The following is an 18005-nucleotide window of genomic DNA, read 5'->3' as shown; positions in this document are numbered from 1 at the left end:
CCTTTCAAGGTCCTATACAAATTTCAAGAATATTTCAAACAGAGTTATAATTCATATATAGGAAGATACAGCTGGCTTTGCTGAATTTTATGATGTATATTTTGTCTAGAATCTTCTTTGCATACTCCAGTTAAGGATTTTTGGAGCTCTTTTCCATGTTTTTCTAGAATTATGATCTTTGGTAGATATAAATGCCTTTTGATGGATGTTTTAGAGAAGAAATATTTGATGTATTCCCGTGACCTTATTATTTGATTTTATACTGAAATATGCAATATGGAAGTATAACAACAAATAGAATTATTCTAGTCTTTCTTATGTTTATTTGCCAGTTGAACCAGATAATTGACAACATGGAGGTGGAGTGGAGGGAGTACCCTCCACCTATTACATAGTATGTCTTTGAAATAAGCCAAGCGTACCCTCGATAGGTATACAATGTATTTATAGGGTAATCATTATATAATTTTGTAAATACGTGCACTGTTGTGGTTATTGATCGCTACAGTAAATTGAGCACAGAGATGCTCATCGTGTTCTTTTTATGATGTGTATACCCTTTTGTGTAAATATCAAGATGGATGCTTAATGCATCATACCAGCTTGATGTCGAAGTGACAGTTATTGTGTAATAGGTAGTAAACATGACCAAGGTTCTAATAAGAAGTACATGTATAAGATTTTAATTATCAATAACTGGTTTGATTATTTAATATGAGGAAAATATTAAGCAATACTCGAGTGAGGGAATAGGAATTGCTTCCCCACCCTTCCCCACTCCCCTCATCCCCTGCAACCGTGGCCACTACGTGGATGAGCAGGGAACTGAATGGACTAGCTGGCGGACCAGGCGAGGCCTAGGAGAGAGTGACAATGTCAGGGTTTGTAGCCAATAGAGAGGGTCTCTCTGGTCTGGTAATGCAGTCTACACCTGGGGAAAGCCGCGAAGTCAACAGATGGGTGCTACTGTGCCAGTGTCTGAGGGCTGGTGTCCACTACCTTTCCCACTCCTTCCCTTCCCCTACCCCTACCCCTTCCCTTTCCCTTCCCCCCCCCCCCTTCCCTTTGGAGTGCTGACACCACCCACTGAGGGCAACAGTGCCGGAGCTGTGTTTACTTATCTGTATCTGAGGGTTCATGGTGACAGACTAGCAGGCCTACTTGCTGCTGGACTGAGCTGGTGACACTGATGTCTACTGGGGAACGACAAGAAGCTGTTTACCAGACTGAGTCCAGATCCTTTACCATTCCCCCCCCCCCTTCCATCTCTTTCAATTTCCCCACCCTCAGTTAGTAGCAAGCTCCATTCCTAAACACTTGAGTAAAGGTTATCTTTCAACTTGGCCTGTTAGTAATTAAAGACTTATAATAGTCAATATATAAGAAAGTAAGCTAATTTGTTGAGATAGCAAAATTTCTTCTTTTTGTTTCAAGAAAGTCGCGGGACGAGTCATGAGCAAGTCGACGTGCTTAGAGGCTTAATGGAAACACTGTAGAATTTTGTAGGCTTTTTGGTGGCAGGGGTAATTTGGGAGTCGTTAGAGACTTGAGGCCAAATTCTGCCGGTGAAGACAGACAGCGACGCGTGGCCACCGACATCGTGTGTGGGGCGCATAATGCTCTTTTGTGTGGTGCAGCAGTTTTATGTTAAGGATTGAAATCCCAGAGGGGTGACCGGAGTGGTTATGAAAGGAATTTATTCTTTATTGCTTTATTCTTTATTCTATTGGAGAGAGTAATGTGCACTTACTTAGAGATGTTATTCGGAAAGAGACGGGTAGGAAGACTTGGAGTCTAAGTGGGTCTACTGTCTACAGGAGTTCGCTAGTAGGATGAGGTTCGCACAGGTTAGCAGGAACAAAAGCACGGAAGAAATTTCACTTTCTGACAACAAATTGGGTCTCAAAATGAGATGTCTTTAAATAACATTGTAGTGGAGTAGTATTTCTTACATAGTAGTCTCCATGATAAAGAGGCAGTCATTATACTTAATTATGGAGAATTATATTTACAATATTCATGTGACTTTGAATGTAACGAGTGGTCTAACTACAGTACCACGTCATATGTGGTATGTTCTGAGCTGGGATATCGTACTCGGTCTACAGCTTTAATGAACCTTGGTCAGATTAAGCTGGGAAAATATTCAAGTTGGTTTTTGTCTCCAACAGGAGATGTTTGAAATGTTGTAAATGAAATGATTTGTATATAACTGTACGAACAGAATTTCGACTTATTAAAGTCTAAAAGTTACAAGTTAAATTCAAACGTTCGGACATCAAGTTTGTAGTTGTACTGCCTGGATGCTGGAATGAATGCCTGTAGACGATACGTGAACAGTGATCAGTGATTGAGGTTGTGGATATGAGATTTAATCAAGTAATGTAGATTAATACAGACACTGGACAAATCTTTGCACCACGTTCATATACTTTGAACAAACGAACCGCACATCGAAGCCTTTTAAACACGTTACCAACAAACGCGAGGTCCTAGAACTCATTGGATAGCCTTGGTGATTGGAGGGAGAGTGAGTGCCCGAGATGTTTGGTATCTGTGTGTGTACACGCATGTAGAAGTCTAGCAATGACAGTTAGAGACTGAGGCTCTACTTTAAATGCTCACTTACACATGATTTATGTTAATTTGGATACAGAGAAGGTTAGAAGAATTCTGACTTAGCTTACCCTAAATGCTTGGTCGATTCTTTGAGGTATTTCCTCGTATAATAGATGAATAAGATGAGCGAATGATTGCCGATGCTAGTTTGTGTGGGCTGTGTTAGACTGGAGTACTCAACTGAGAGTGGTGCACATGCTCGAGTGGCGCGAACATGAGGTATGCGCGCATGTGAGATGCAGTGTGTGCGTGCGCATTCTGTACTGACACTGGTGATGATTAATTATAGGCGTCAAGGTTATACGCAAGAGGAATACCAGTATGTAATGTACACATGCAGCCACAACATTCTTTAGCATAGACATTGTTTACATATAGGGACTCTCTCAAGTTACAGATCTCTCTCTCCAAACACGTTAGCTGAGGAAGTTAGTTCTCGACTTCTCAGCAGGGAGTGGTACACCCAAAAATTACCTGGTGGCAGCATACTACAGGATTAGGAGATGTGGATATTCTCAGATGCTCAGTCTCTATTTATTTCCCCCCCCCCCCCTTCTCGCGTTACATTTTTGGTGGCAAGCGGTGGGATTGGTATTTTGTCCGGTGGGATGGTGTTTCACATTTTTTTTTTTACACTGTATGAGCATATGTTGTTGAAATGGTATTCTATGCAACCAGGCAGGTACTATAAGGAATTTTTCTATTGAATATGAGTATTTCAACGAAAATAGATAGTAAGACGTACAAAAGAAGTGTTAGCAAATTGCTATCATCATGGATTTAGTTTCCATGGAGAAGTATCCATATGTTGTACGTAATATGCAGTTAATATTTAGCTATTTATATGAAGTCGTACTTCTTACAACATTGTAAAGGGTACGCTTGGTACAAAACAAAACGAGATGAAAGACATTATTGTCTATCATTATACACATAATATGGTAGACCAGAGATGGAAGAAATTGATGCAGTGAGTCCTAAAGTTTCTGAGCAAATGGCCGCGGGTGATGGTCATCATGACGACAAAATACAGACTCGGTGGGCTGTTGACTCATCCGACCCGGAGATTGCAGTTAGAGGAGAATTTGGAGACGCGATTCCAGCTGAGCGACGTCAGACGTACACATCACAAGGCTACAGGCAATCACTGCGATATACTCCAAACAGGCAAGCTACTCAATCCGGCAGTGGCGTGATGAGAGTTGGAAGCTGTCGCGATGTCGTGCCAGAGAAATATGGAGGGAAGATGCCCTGGGCTGATTATAAGCGACACTTTGAAGCCTGTTTGCAACTTAATGGATGGTCTGATTTGGAGGCTGGTCAATACTTGGCTACACGACTACATGGTCCAGCACTGAAGGTGTTGAATAATCTTTCATCTACTACCTGCATCTCTTATGCTGAGTTAGTGTCACAGTTAGAGAGAAGATTCGGACCTGGGGAACAGGCGGAGAATTTTCTGATGGAGCTCCGTACCCGGCGTAGACATAAGGACGAATCACTACAGCAGCTTGGGCAAGCTATTCGTGACTTAACCGGTCTGGCGTACCCGGAGATGAGTGCCTCTGCTCGTGAGCGCCTTGCAAAAACTCATTTTTCTGAGGCGATAGATGAGGCTGAGATCAGGGCTGGAATTTTTCGAGCTCATCCCATGACGCTAGACGATGCCATAAGTGCTGGATTGGCGACAGAATCGTTCCTCAAAGCAGAGAGGGCTCGAGAGAGAATCAGGCCATCTCGACTTGTTCGTGCCGTTGATAATATGCCGTCACCCAAGCCAGAACCTGCAGATGGTGAAACAAAGAAAGAAATTGCTGAGCTGAGAATGGCGTTGCGACAACTCACATCCAAGATAGAGAACATGGCATCACAGTCAAATTCGGTTGTCTGCTACTGCTGTAATAGGAATGGTCACATCGCTAAGCAGTGTCCCTACAGAGAGAAGGTGGGAAACGAGAACAGGTCTTCCCAGTGGGCGAGGGCAAGGCCTCAGTACAAGTAGGGCCCGTGCCGCTGGACCATCAACCTAAGAGGAGAGCACAAATTTGTACAGTAAAGGAAATCAAACAAGGACTCTTCATAAAAGGGATAATTGATGATGAGAGACTGGACCTGCTAATCGATACTGGATCTTCAATTACTATCATATCACATCAAGCTTTGTGTAGAATGACATGTAAATTAGCTGACTCGATGGAGGAGTGTGATATTAGACTGCTACAAGCTGACGGTACACCAATTCAAGTGTATGGCGAGTCTAATGTGAGCATTCAAATTGGGGTGAAATCATATGACATCAATGCTGTCATAGCTGACATCGACCATGATGGTATCCTGGGGATGGATTTTCTTCAGCATACTAATGCATCAATCAACTGTGAGAGGGGAACTATTGACATCAATGGTGAGAGGATCTACTGTACAGACATATATGGTGCGCATGAGCTAGCAAATATCCAACCATCTCTGAAAATGGTTCCTGATCATCTACAAGACATCTATAACAGAACATTGGAGAATGTACAAGGTCATGAGGAAGAGATATCAGCTTTGCTGGTAGACTATCAAGATGTTTTCTCACGGGGTGACCACGATATTGGCAGAACGGATGTTACCCACCACTCTATTCACACTACTTGCCCTGCACCCATTAGACAACGTCCTCGTAGACCTCCCATGGGGCAGCGAGAGGAAATAGAACGTCACGTGAATGACATGCTTCAACGTGGTATCATCAAACCATCTAACAGCCCATGGTCAGCACCAGTTGTACTAGTTAAAAAGAAGGATGGGACTATGCGATTTTGTGTCGACTATCGTCTCCTGAATGAGCACACTATTAAGGATTCTTTTCCCCTTCCCCGTATCGACGAATCTATTGATGCACTCGACGGAGCTGTATACTTCTGTACACTCGACCTTGCCTCAGGCTATTGGCAGATTCCACTTGATGAGGATGCGAAACTAAAGTCAGCATTTGTAGTGACTGGGGGGCTCTTCCAGTTTGAAGTTATGCCGTTTGGATTGTGCAACGCTCCATCTACATTTGAGCGCTTAATGGAGACTATAATGGCTGGCCTGCAATGGAAGAACTTATTAATCTACTTGGATGACATCATTGTTTTTGGCCCCACAGTGGAAGAAGTACTGAGAAGACTAGAGATTGTGCTGCGGAGGCTGCAAGCAGCAAAACTCAAACTCAAGCCAAAGAAGTGCTTTCTGTTTCAGAAGGAGGTCTTGTATCTGGGACATAAGGTATCGGCAAAAGGCGTGAGTACTGATCCTGCCAAGATTGAAGCTGTGCAGAAATGGCCACGACCTACCAATCCCACCGATGTGCGAAGCTTCTTAGGATTAGCGTCGTACTACAGGCGTTACATCAAGGACTTTTCGCGCATTGCTAAGCCACTGACGGCTCTGACTGAGAAGCATGCCATTTTCTTGTGGACCACAGAGTGTGAGCAAGCTTTCGAAGTCTTAAAGGAAAAGTTGACCTCTGCACCTATCCTTGCCTACCCAAGACTAGGAGACGAGTATATACTTGACACAGATGCAAGTCAATTTGCTATTGGGGCAGTATTGAGTCAAGAACGCGATGGGCTTGAACGAGTTATAGCTTATGCTAGTAGGACATTGAACAGGGCTGAACAAAACTACTGTGTCACGAGACGTGAACTACTCGCCGTGGTGAACTTCTTGAAACACTTCCGGCATTACTTGTATGGTCAGCGAGTCAGGGTGAGAACGGATCACAGTTCACTGAGGTGGCTGCTTAATTTCAAGAATCCGGAAGGACAGATTGCAAGATGGATTGAAGTGATAAGTCAATATGAACTCACCCTCGAGCATAGAGCTGGACGGATCCACTCAAATGCTGATGGACTGTCTCGCAGGCCCTGCTCACAGTGCGGCAGACTGGAGGATATCTGTGAAGACAATTAGTAGATTTAAGTGTAAGACATTAGGAAGCATGGTGTGAATGTTGATTTTAATTATATGTGTACATAATTTTATACTGTTTTATGTAGTAAGCTGACGGAAGGAAGAATAGAAGTGTCAGGCTAAAGATGGATGACGAAGCTGAGCTCGTAAGAAGACTGAATGCAGTAACTGTTTCACCTAATACTACTCCTATGGAGATAAGGAGAGCTCAACTGCAAGATGCAGATATCAAGCACATATTGAAGTGGAAGGAAGAAAGTGGGGAAAGGCCATTATGGGGTGCTGTGTCAAACTTGTCATCTGCAGTGAAGTCGTATTGGATAAATTGGGGTCTTCTAGAGGTAAAGGACGGTGTTCTCATGAGAAGGTGGGAGTCAAATGACGGTAAAGAAGTTAGGTGGAAAATTGTGCTACCACGCTCTCTGCGAAAAATTGTGTTGGCTGAGCTCCATGCTGCGAATACGGCATGCCACCTGGGGGTAAACAAATTACTTCACAAAGTTCAACAGAGATACTACTGGGTTGGACTAGCTGCGGATGTTAGATCAACAGTGCGAGAGTGTACAGTCTGTGCACGTTTAAAGAACCCACCTAAGAGAGCAAAGGCCCCTCTACAGAGATATCAAGTAGGTGCACCACTTGAGAGAGTGGCCATGGATATTTTGGGTCCCTTACCAGAGACTGACAGTGGAAATCGTTACATCCTAGTAGTGGGGGACTATTTCACGAAGTGGATTGAAGCATACCCCTTACCAAACCAAGAGGCAAACACTGTCGCTCGAGCTTTAGTGGAAGAATTCATTTGCAGATATGGGCTACCTAAGGAACTGCATAGTGATCAGGGCAGAAATTTTGAGTCAAAGTTGATGCAAGAAGTATGTGAACTTCTGCATATTAAGAAGACAAGGACATGTCCCTTACATCCCCAAAGTGACGGATTCATAGAGAGGTTCAATCGCACACTGCTGTCGATGGTAGCGTCTATACTAGATGCTGACAGAAATCAGGCAGACTGGGATGAGCGGGTTCCGTATGCTATGCTGGCGTATCGTTCTTCCGTTCAGGAATCAACTGGTGAGTCTCCTGTTATGATGATGCTCGGAAGAGAGATCACGCTTCCAGTAGATGTCACAATCAGTCAACCTGAAGTATCAAGAAGAAAATGAAGAGACTGGAGATTATGTTCAACAACTGAGGGATAGATTGCAAGACGTACATGAAGCAGCAAGACATAAATTACACCTAGCTCAGAATCACCAGGCCAAGCAATATGATCGCAATTCTACACTTGTGAAATATGAAATTGGAGACTGGGTCTGGCTACACAACCCAACTAGACGGAGAGGTGTGTGTCCTAAACTTCAAGTGAAGTGGGATGGTCCATTCATGGTAACACACAGACTATCAGATGTGGTGTATCGCATCCAAGCTTCACTGCGTACCAAGCCTAGAGTTGTACATTCAGATCGTTTGAAGCGCTACACTGGACCACCACTTCGTGATTGGCGTCAGAATGTTCGGCGAAATCCTGTTAGAGTTAGATTACCACCCAGGCGGTTCAGAGACGAGTTGTAAAAGAGGGCTTCCCAGCCTCAGTCATCATCTCTGGTTTACAACAAGAACAAAACAGTAACAACAACAAAACAAAAGCAAAACTTTAGTCGAAGCAGTAGAATTTAGATTCTAGTACGATAACAATGTTTTGACAAGCAGTTGATTACAAAATTGCCGCTTCTTCGATTTTCTTTTTAGCTTTGTCCTTTCCACATTAACTTCAATCTTTTGTAGATGAGGTGCGAAATATGTGATCTTGACATGGTAAGCCATGTAGGCTACGTCCGTCATCTGGAAGCTATTCACAGTACGACGCTGACAATAAGGTGTGAGGTCTGTAATACAGAGTTGCAGGATCGTTGGAACATGAATCGCCACTATAATCGCACTCATCCTGACAGACGGGATGAGGGAAACTACTTGAGGTTTCAATTGGCAACGAGGGCATACCAGCTTCGTTGGGAGAGGGACCGGCACACTGCAGAGGACAGACGGTGGAGTTCCAAGGGAGGGGGACTAGCAGCACTAATTGACGAAATGGAGAGAGATCTGAAGGAACAAAAGGAGAAAGAAAAGAAGAGGAAGGACGAAGATGAGCAGAAGGCAGAGAAGGAGAAGAAAGACAGGGAGGAGAAAGAAAAGAAGAGAAAGGATGAGGCCAAGCAGAAGGCAGAGAAGGAGAAGAAAGACAGGGAGGAGAAAAGAAAAGAAGAGAAAGGACGAGGCCAAGCAGAAGGCAGAGAAGGACAAGAAAGACAGGGAGGAGAAAGAAAAGAAGAGAAAGGACGAGGCCAAGCAGAAGGCAGAGAAGGAGAAGAAAGACAGGGAGGAGAAAGAAAAGAAGAGAAAGGACGAGGCCAAGCAGAAGGCAGAGAAGGAGAAGAAAGACAGGGAGGAGAAAGAAAAGAAGAGAAAGGACGAGGCCAAGCAGAAGGCAGAGAAGGAGAAGAAAGACAGGGAGGAGAAAGAAAAGAAGAGAAAGGACGAGGCCAAGCAGAAGGCAGAGAAGGAGAAGAAAGACAGGGAGGAGAAAGAAAAGAAGAGAAAGGACGAGGCCAAGCAGAAGGCAGAGAAGGAGAAGAAAGACAGGGAGGAGAAAGAAAAGAAGAGAAAGGACGAGGCCAAGCAGAAGGCAGAGAAGGAGAAGAAAGACAGGGAGGAGAAAGAAAAGAAGAGAAAGGACGAGGCCAAGCAGAAGGCAGAGAAGGAGAAGAAAGACAGGGAGGAGAAAGAAAAGAAGAGAAAGGACGAGGCCAAGCAGAAGGCAGAGAAGGAGAAGAAAGACAAGGAGGAGAAAGAAAAGAAGAGAAAGGACGAGGCCAAGCAGAAGGCAGAGAAAGAGAAGAAAGAAATGGAAGAGGAGGTATGGAAGGAGGCCATACGCCAGGCTGAAAAGGAGAAGAAAGAAAGGGAAGAAAAGGCGAGGGAGGAAGCCAGACTACAGGATGAAAAGGAGAAGAAAGAAAGGGAAGAAAAGGCGAGGGAGGAAGCCAGACTACAGGATGAAAAGGAGAAGAAAGAAAGGGAAGAAAAGGCGAGGGAGGAAGCCAGACTACAGGATGAAAAGGAGAAGAAAGAAAGGGAAGTACAGGCAAGAGAGGAAGCCAAGCTAGCAACAGGGGTAGAGACAGAGGAGAGAGAGTCGGACAATCCAAGAAAGAGAAAGTTAGTGGCTTACCTTTCTGACAATGCCGACGATGAGGAGGATGAACTTGTGATCAGTGTTAAGCGCCCGAGGATTGGGTTTCGCGTAGTAAAGAAAGTCACGGTTGAGTCCGAATGGTACACAGAAGTGTATGGCCAGGTTCATTTGATGAAGCGAGTAGTGGAGACCACCTTTCCGGAGACCATGCCTGCATATAGTGAGGAGTGACGTTATTGTGGACAATGTTATCGTATCGACGAACAGTTTGGATTTGGACAATTCTGATTGCATTGTAAATATGTGGAAGCACTTCTGTGCTAGTGCAGACAATTGACGAACAGTTTGGATTTGGACAATTCTCATTGCATTGTATATATGTGGGAGCACTTCTGTGATAGTGCAGACAATTGACGAACAGTTTGGATTTGGACAATTCTGATTGCATTGTATATATGTGGGAGCACTTCTGTGATAGTGCAGACAATGGTTTTTGATAATTAGCAGAAGCAAATTGAACATGTACATGTATATATGTTGTAATTCTACTATGAATGAGTATTTTCACGACAGTGCACATTTAAACCTATTGGTCGCTGGGACAGCGACTTAGTAAGAGGGGGGTAATGTGGCGAGAACACCCTGAAATTCATTTTTTTTTGAACTTGTATGTGTACATGCCACTACAACGAGACATGGATAAAGACTATGTATGAGTTCATTTATACTGACCTATGCCTACTCGTTAGATTGTGTACGGTACATAGAACTTACGTGTGTACTGTGTATACGAACCCTTACACTGCGAGTCCACAGATACACTGTATACACTGCTGTCACTCGTACAGCACATGAATCTAGGTTGCCTTGTCTATTAACAAGTAGGGTGGTAATAACAGTTAATATACGGAGGGACGAATTAGAGATTTATATTTGTAGGTACTTACCTGCTTTTCTTGGCATCTTTTCTGGTGATAGTTGTCATAATTTGCAGTCCCTTTTTGTATTGTCAACGTAACTTACGATAATTTTTCTTCATAGTTGCAAGAACCCCTATGTGTGTAATGAATCAGTCTATATGCAGCTGTGAGAAGGAAGTTGCGCTGAAGTAGCGCTGTGGTAGCGCATTCGCGTTACACTACCAATGAAGAAGTAAACAATACGCGTAAATAGTGTAGAGTACGCGCTAGAGTAAAGGGGCCGACGGGTATAAAAACGCGCATATGCAGACGACTGTTTACTCGACACAGCTGATCTGTTATAATTCAGAAGTTACAGATTTGTTTTCCCTCTTGAATCCCAGCAACGTGAGTAAGAAGATGTTAGGATTTATAGTTGGTGCTGATAGCTAAGAGATAATTAAAGGCCCTTTAGGTGTTAAACAATATATTTGAATGGTAAGGGATTTTAGTTCACGCAGAACGGGAATATTTATTGGGGTGAACATCTTTTGGGTTTGCTGTTGTTGTATAATTGCTGTATGTTATAATGTGGGTTGCATAGGAAGAGTGAGGGAAGATTTGAAAAAGGGGGTTAGAGAACAAAAATAAATGGTAAAATATAGAATTGTTAGATAATTTGTGGTTATTATGATAGGAAATAATATTCCGGTTAAGATGATATGTTGTTTGGGGGAATTTTATATGAAATTGCAGAAATTATGATTTTTGGCTCTCTTTACCATGTTTTGGGAAATTGTAATACACAGTGGCATATGGAGTTGAAGAATAAAAATTTTAATTAGTACAAATTGGGGGTAGAACTGGAGCTTAGATTGTTCTACACAGTATGCTCATTGTAGTAGTACATTGTGTGTCTCATATCTCTGAGTAGAAGTGGGTTTATTGATTTTTGAAGCTCTTTACCAGGTTTTGAGAATTAATTGGTGATTTGATGGGTGACCTTTCAAGGTCCTATACAAATTTCAAGAATATTTCAAACAGAGTTATAATTCATATATAGGAAGATACAGCTGGCTTTGCTGAATTTTATGATGTATATTTTGTCTAGAATCTTCTTTGCATACTCCAGTTAAGGATTTTTGGAGCTCTTTTCCATGTTTTTCTAGAATTATGATCTTTGGTAGATATAAATGCCTTTTGATGGATGTTTTAGAGAAGAAATATTTGATGTATTCCCGTGACCTTATTATTTGATTTTATACTGAAATATGCAATATGGAAGTATAACAACAAATAGAATTATTCTAGTCTTTCTTATGTTTATTTGCCAGTTGAACCAGATAATTGACAACATGGAGGTGGAGTGGAGGGAGTACCCTCCACCTATTACATAGTATGTCTTTGAAATAAGCCAAGCGTACCCTCGATAGGTATACAATGTATTTATAGGGTAATCATTATATAATTTTGTAAATACGTGCACTGTTGTGGTTATTGATCGCTACAGTAAATTGAGCACAGAGATGCTCATCGTGTTCTTTTTATGATGTGTATACCCTTTTGTGTAAATATCAAGATGGATGCTTAATGCATCATACCAGCTTGATGTCGAAGTGACAGTTATTGTGTAATAGGTAGTAAACATGACCAAGGTTCTAATAAGAAGTACATGTATAAGATTTTAATTATCAATAACTGGTTTGATTATTTAATATGAGGAAAATATTAAGCAATACTCGAGTGAGGGAATAGGAATTGCTTCCCCACCCTTCCCCACTCCCCTCATCCCCTGCAACCGTGGCCACTACGTGGATGAGCAGGGAACTGAATGGACTAGCTGGCGGACCAGGCGAGGCCTAGGAGAGAGTGACAATGTCAGGGTTTGTAGCCAATAGAGAGGGTCTCTCTGGTCTGGTAATGCAGTCTACACCTGGGGAAAGCCGCGAAGTCAACAGATGGGTGCTACTGTGCCAGTGTCTGAGGGCTGGTGTCCACTACCTTTCCCACTCCTTCCCTTCCCCTACCCCTACCCCTTCCCTTTCCCTCCCCCCCCCCCCCCCCCTTCCCTTTGGAGTGCTGACACCACCCACTGAGGGCAACAGTGCCGGAGCTGTGTTTACTTATCTGTATCTGAGGGTTCATGGTGACAGACTAGCAGGCCTACTTGCTGCTGGACTGAGCTGGTGACACTGATGTCTACTGGGGAACGACAAGAAGCTGTTTACCAGACTGAGTCCAGATCCTTTACCATTCCCCCCCCCTTCCATCTCTTTCAATTTCCCCACCCTCAGTTAGTAGCAAGCTCCATTCCTAAACACTTGAGTAAAGGTTATCTTTCAACTTGGCCTGTTAGTAATTAAAGACTTATAATAGTCAATATATAAGAAAGTAAGCTAATTTGTTGAGATAGCAAAATTTCTTCTTTTTGTTTCAAGAAAGTCGCGGGACGAGTCATGAGCAAGTCGACGTGCTTAGAGGCTTAATGGAAACACTGTAGAATTTTGTAGGCTTTTTGGTGGCAGGGGTAATTTGGGAGTCGTTAGAGACTTGAGGCCAAATTCTGCCGGTGAAGACAGACAGCGACGCGTGGCCACCGACATCGTGTGTGGGGCGCATAATGCTCTTTTGTGTGGTGCAGCAGTTTTATGTTAAGGATTGAAATCCCAGAGGGGTGACCGGAGTGGTTATGAAAGGAATTTATTCTTTATTGCTTTATTCTTTATTCTATTGGAGAGAGTAATGTGCACTTACTTAGAGATGTTATTCGGAAAGAGACGGGTAGGAAGACTTGGAGTCTAAGTGGGTCTACTGTCTACAGGAGTTCGCTAGTAGGATGAGGTTCGCACAGGTTAGCAGGAACAAAAGCACGGAAGAAATTTCACTTTCTGACAACAAATTGGGTCTCAAAATGAGATGTCTTTAAATAATATTGTAGTGGAGTAGTATTTCTTACATAGTAGTCTCCATGATAAAGAGGCAGTCATTATACTTAATTATGGAGAATTATATTTACAATATTCATGTGACTTTGAATGTAACGAGTGGTCTAACTACAGTACCACGTCATATGTGGTACGTTCTGAGCTGGGATATTGTACTCGGTCTACAGCTTTAGTGAACCTTGGTCAGATTAAGCTGGGAAAATATTCAAGTTGGTTTTTGTCTCTAAGAGAAGACGTTTGAAATGTTGTAAATGAAATGATTTGTATATACCTGTACAAACAGAATTTAGACTTATTAAAGTCTAAAAGTTACAAGTTAAATTCAAACGTTCGGACATCAAGTTTGTAGTTGTACTGCCTGGATGCTGGAATGAATGCCTGTAGACGATACGTGAACAGTGATCAGTGATTGAGGTTGTGGATATGAGATTTAATTAAGTATTGTAGATTAATAAAGACACTGGACAAATCTTTGCACCACGTTCATATACTTTGAACAAACGAACCGCACATCGAAGCCTTTTAAACACGTTACCAACAAACGCGAGGTCCTAGAACTCATTGGATAGCCTTGGTGATTGGAGGGAGAGTGAGTGCCTGAGATGTTTGGTATCTGTGTGTGTACACGCATGTAGAAGTCTAGCTGTGACAATTAGAGATTGAGGCTCTACTTTAAATGCTTACCTACACATGATCAATGTTAATTTGGATACAGAGAAGGTTAGAAGAATTCTGACTTAGCTTACCCTAAATGCTTGGTCGATTCTTTGAGGTATTTCCTCGTATATTAGATGAATAAGATGAGCGAATGATTGCCGATGCTAGTTTGTGTGGGCTGTGTTTATATAATAGACTGGAGTACTCAACTGAGAGTGGTGCACATGCTCGAGTGGCGCGAACATGAGGTATGCGCGCATGTGAGATGCAGTGTGTGCGTGCGCATTCTGTACTGACACTGGTGATGATTAATTATAGGCGTCAAGGTTATACGCAAGAGGAATACCAGTATGTAATGTACACATGCAGCCACAACATTCTTTAGCATAGACATTGTTTACATATATATAGGGACTCACTCAAGTTACAGATCTCTCTCTCCAAACACGTTAGCTGAGGAAGTTAGTTCTCGACTTCTCAGCAGGGAGTGGTACACCCAAAAATTACCTGGTGGCAGCATACTACAGGATTAGGAGATGTGGATATTCTCAGATGCTCAGTCTCTATTTATTTCCCCCCCCCCCCTTCTCGCGTTACAATACTATCTCAGTTTTTGGATCATCAGCGTGGAATACCTTGCCACATAAACTCCGTTCATCTTCCTCAGTGTCAATTATCTAGAAGAATCTAAAAAGGTCCTATACGCAGCTGTGTTCCTTTTAATTGTTACAGTTCGTTACCCCGGAGGTTCTCTGTAAAACAATTTCATGAAATATAGGTATAATTAATTGACTGAAATGTTTTTTAACATCTTCCACATAAACTATGCTTTACTCCAGGTTTATTTTGATTAAGGAATTTTAGTGTGGGGCAACACGCATCAATTCCTTTTGGAAAAAAAATTATGATTGCAAAAATTGTCGTTTAGCGTAATTTTTAACATAAATCCGCGTGCTCATACGGAGAATTTGTTCAGTGATAATAAATTATTAAAGATAGATGATTTATATTTATTTAATTTGGGTCAATTCATGTTTAAATATAATAATAGCAATTTACCACAAATATTTGATCAAATTTTTCGTCGCATTGATGCGGTACACAATTATCCTATACTCCACGTTCCGGTGAATATTATTTACTATTACTGCGTACAATTCTCGCCCAAATTACATTCGTTTTCACTGGCCCGAGGTTCTGGAACAGCCTTGATAATACTGTAGAAGATGCTAAAATCTTTTGTCATCCTCACGAAAGCAAACGAATCGATAGAAAATGTTCCTTATTTTTTGCTATTTTCATAAAAAAAATAAATGAATAAATGACATATAGTTTGTAAATTATAAAGAGTTTGTGCTTTAGGCCAAATTTGTATAGAATTTTAAGTTCTTCCTCATGCCTTGGCGACCTTTCCAGATAACTGAATGTAGGCATTGTCTTGTTTTGTTTCTCTCCCTTTCTTTGCCATACCTTTCTTTAGTTTTATTTTCTGTCTGTTCCGTCCCTGCTTTCGTTCTTGTCCTTGTCGTAGTCCTTTTTTATTTTCTGATTATATCGCCTGACATCAGGACATCAAAATTTCCATACATGGAGTCCTTGACGGATCTTGAGATACCCTCACCCTCTATAGCAATTCACACATTTTACAAGCTATGTTTTTTCTAGTGAATTCCTCTTTTCCATGTAGAGTTATGAATTAAGATTGTATTGCCTATTTGTTTATTTATCCAAACCAGAGTTGGCAGCATTAGGACCTATAATGATTGCATTCATCGTGTTTTGTTGAAACTTACGTGATTTTAAGTTCCTTTAAATATTATGTACTCATGTAAGCATCATCTCGTCTCGTCGTTGAGACGATATTACCATGTGCCATGGGCGTAAATCCCGGGGGGGGGGGGGGGGATGGGGGGGGATATATCCCCCAAAGAAATTGAGGAGGGGGGGATGGCCTGTACAATCATCCCCCCCCCCTGAAATTTGAGAAAAAATGGAGGAAGCAGAAAATGTGATTGTATCAATTTTGGCATATTGCATGACGTTCGTACGCCCGCCTTCAGACAGGTAACAGAGCTGAACAGTATTCTATATCTTGTAGGAACGTAAATAATTTTCTGAAGCGCTCGCTCGCTTCGCTCGCTCGCGAAGAAAGTAATATCGACATAAGGTACGGTCCAGACGTTGACAACGTCAAATAGTATAGGCTTACGTGTTAACATGCTATGACGCGAGCAACTCGGGACCATCTCCAAATTATGTACGAAAACAAACAAACAATAACAAAAACTATTCCGCCATAATTGAACCCCCCCCCCCTCCATTTCCTGAATCATTCCTGAAATAATGATGACTCTGATACATCTATGGGCATACCCAGGGATGATCAGGGGCGTCGAATCTATCTCGGGGGGCAAAAGGGCATTTGCCCCGCCCCTACGGAAATGTTGGGGGCAGACAAATCATTTGTCCCCCAAGCAATTCCCGAGAAGAGGACAAATTGAACTTTCTTCATGGAAAATTGTCCAACTACCGCCAGAACTATGCACCGGATCGTTGAATTGCAATGAGAAATATGCAAAAGCTCCGCTACCGGGTTCCTTTCGATAGACTTTGCACACTTTTGAGATTGACGTATTTCATTAAATTTTATCAAAGAGTGTGCAGCAGATCTTTCACTTGAAGCTCCCTCATATGCAGAGGCGTCGATGGAGGGGGAGGGGGATGGTTTCCCCATAAAAGTATTGGGGACAAACATATCATTTTGCTCCTCCTCGTAACTCCCGAGATGTGGAAATGTTTTTACTTTTTTGATAGAAAATTATCTAAATGTTTGACCCAAAGATGGCTGAATTTCAATTATGAAAATAGGGGAACGTGCCCCCCCCCCCCCTCCCCAATTAGCTGGTAAAAAAAAGAAATAAAACTTACCAAAATGGTAATTCAAGGGTTAGTAAACTGCTTTTGAAATCGACATGAAAGGGTGATCATGAAAATAAAGATAAACTTTCTTTTCTAAAATCTCTTTTAACCATACTAAATCCCGGGGGGGGGGGTGGGGGAAATGAATCCCCCCCCCCCCCCTGAATTGGAGGAGGGGAGATGGCCTGTACAATCATCCCCCTGAAATTTGAGGAAAAATTGGAGGAAGCAGAAATGTGATTGTATCAATTTTGGCATATTGCATGACGTTCGTACGCCAGCCTTCAGACAGGTAACAGAGCTGAACGGTATTCTATCTTGTATAGGATAATGTATACTTTCTCAAGCGCTCGCTCGCGAAGAAAATACATGTAATATCTACGGTAAGGTATGGTCTAGACGTTGACAACGTTAAATAGTGTAGGCCTACATGTAAACGTGCTATGACGTGAGCAACTCGGGACCATCTACACATTATGTACGAAAACAAACAAACGATAACAAAAACTATATCGCCATAATTGATACCCCCTCCATTTCCTGAATCATTCCTGAAACAATGATGACTCTGATGACTCAGTCAGGATACATCTATGGGCATACCCAGGGATGGAATCTATGGGGGGGGGGGGGGAGCAAAGGGGCATTTGCCCCTACGTTAGTGTTGGGGCCGACAAATCATTAATATTGTCTTACAACCAATTCCCGAGATAAGGAGAAATCTCGAACTGTCTTTATGGAAAATTGTCCAAATACAGCCAGAACTATGCACCAAATCGTTGAATTGCAATCATAAACATGCAAAAGCTCCGCTACTGGATCCCTTTG

The 18005-nt window shown here is 42.3% G+C and overlaps 1 long non-coding RNA gene across 1 annotated transcript; it reads right to left on the bottom strand.

Moving 5' to 3' along the window:
- Positions 1-4141: 4141 nt before the first annotated feature.
- On the bottom strand, positions 4142-14441 carry LOC139710554 (uncharacterized). The gene is made up of 3 exons (XR_011709466.1): positions 14348-14441; positions 9794-9968; positions 4142-4403 (listed from the first exon to the last, which is right to left on the bottom strand). It is a non-coding gene; the product is annotated as an uncharacterized lncRNA (long non-coding RNA).
- Positions 14442-18005: the final 3564 nt, after the last annotated feature.

This window comes from Diadema antillarum, unplaced genomic scaffold (assembly GCF_040938485.1).
Source record: "Diadema antillarum isolate AM-2024a unplaced genomic scaffold, OU_Dant_1.0 seq00001540_RagTag, whole genome shotgun sequence".
NCBI classification, from domain to species: Eukaryota; Metazoa; Echinodermata; class Echinoidea; order Diadematoida; family Diadematidae; genus Diadema; species Diadema antillarum.
The sequence above is the reverse complement of the archived record's forward strand: the minus strand, read 5'-3'. Positions and strand labels throughout refer to the sequence as shown.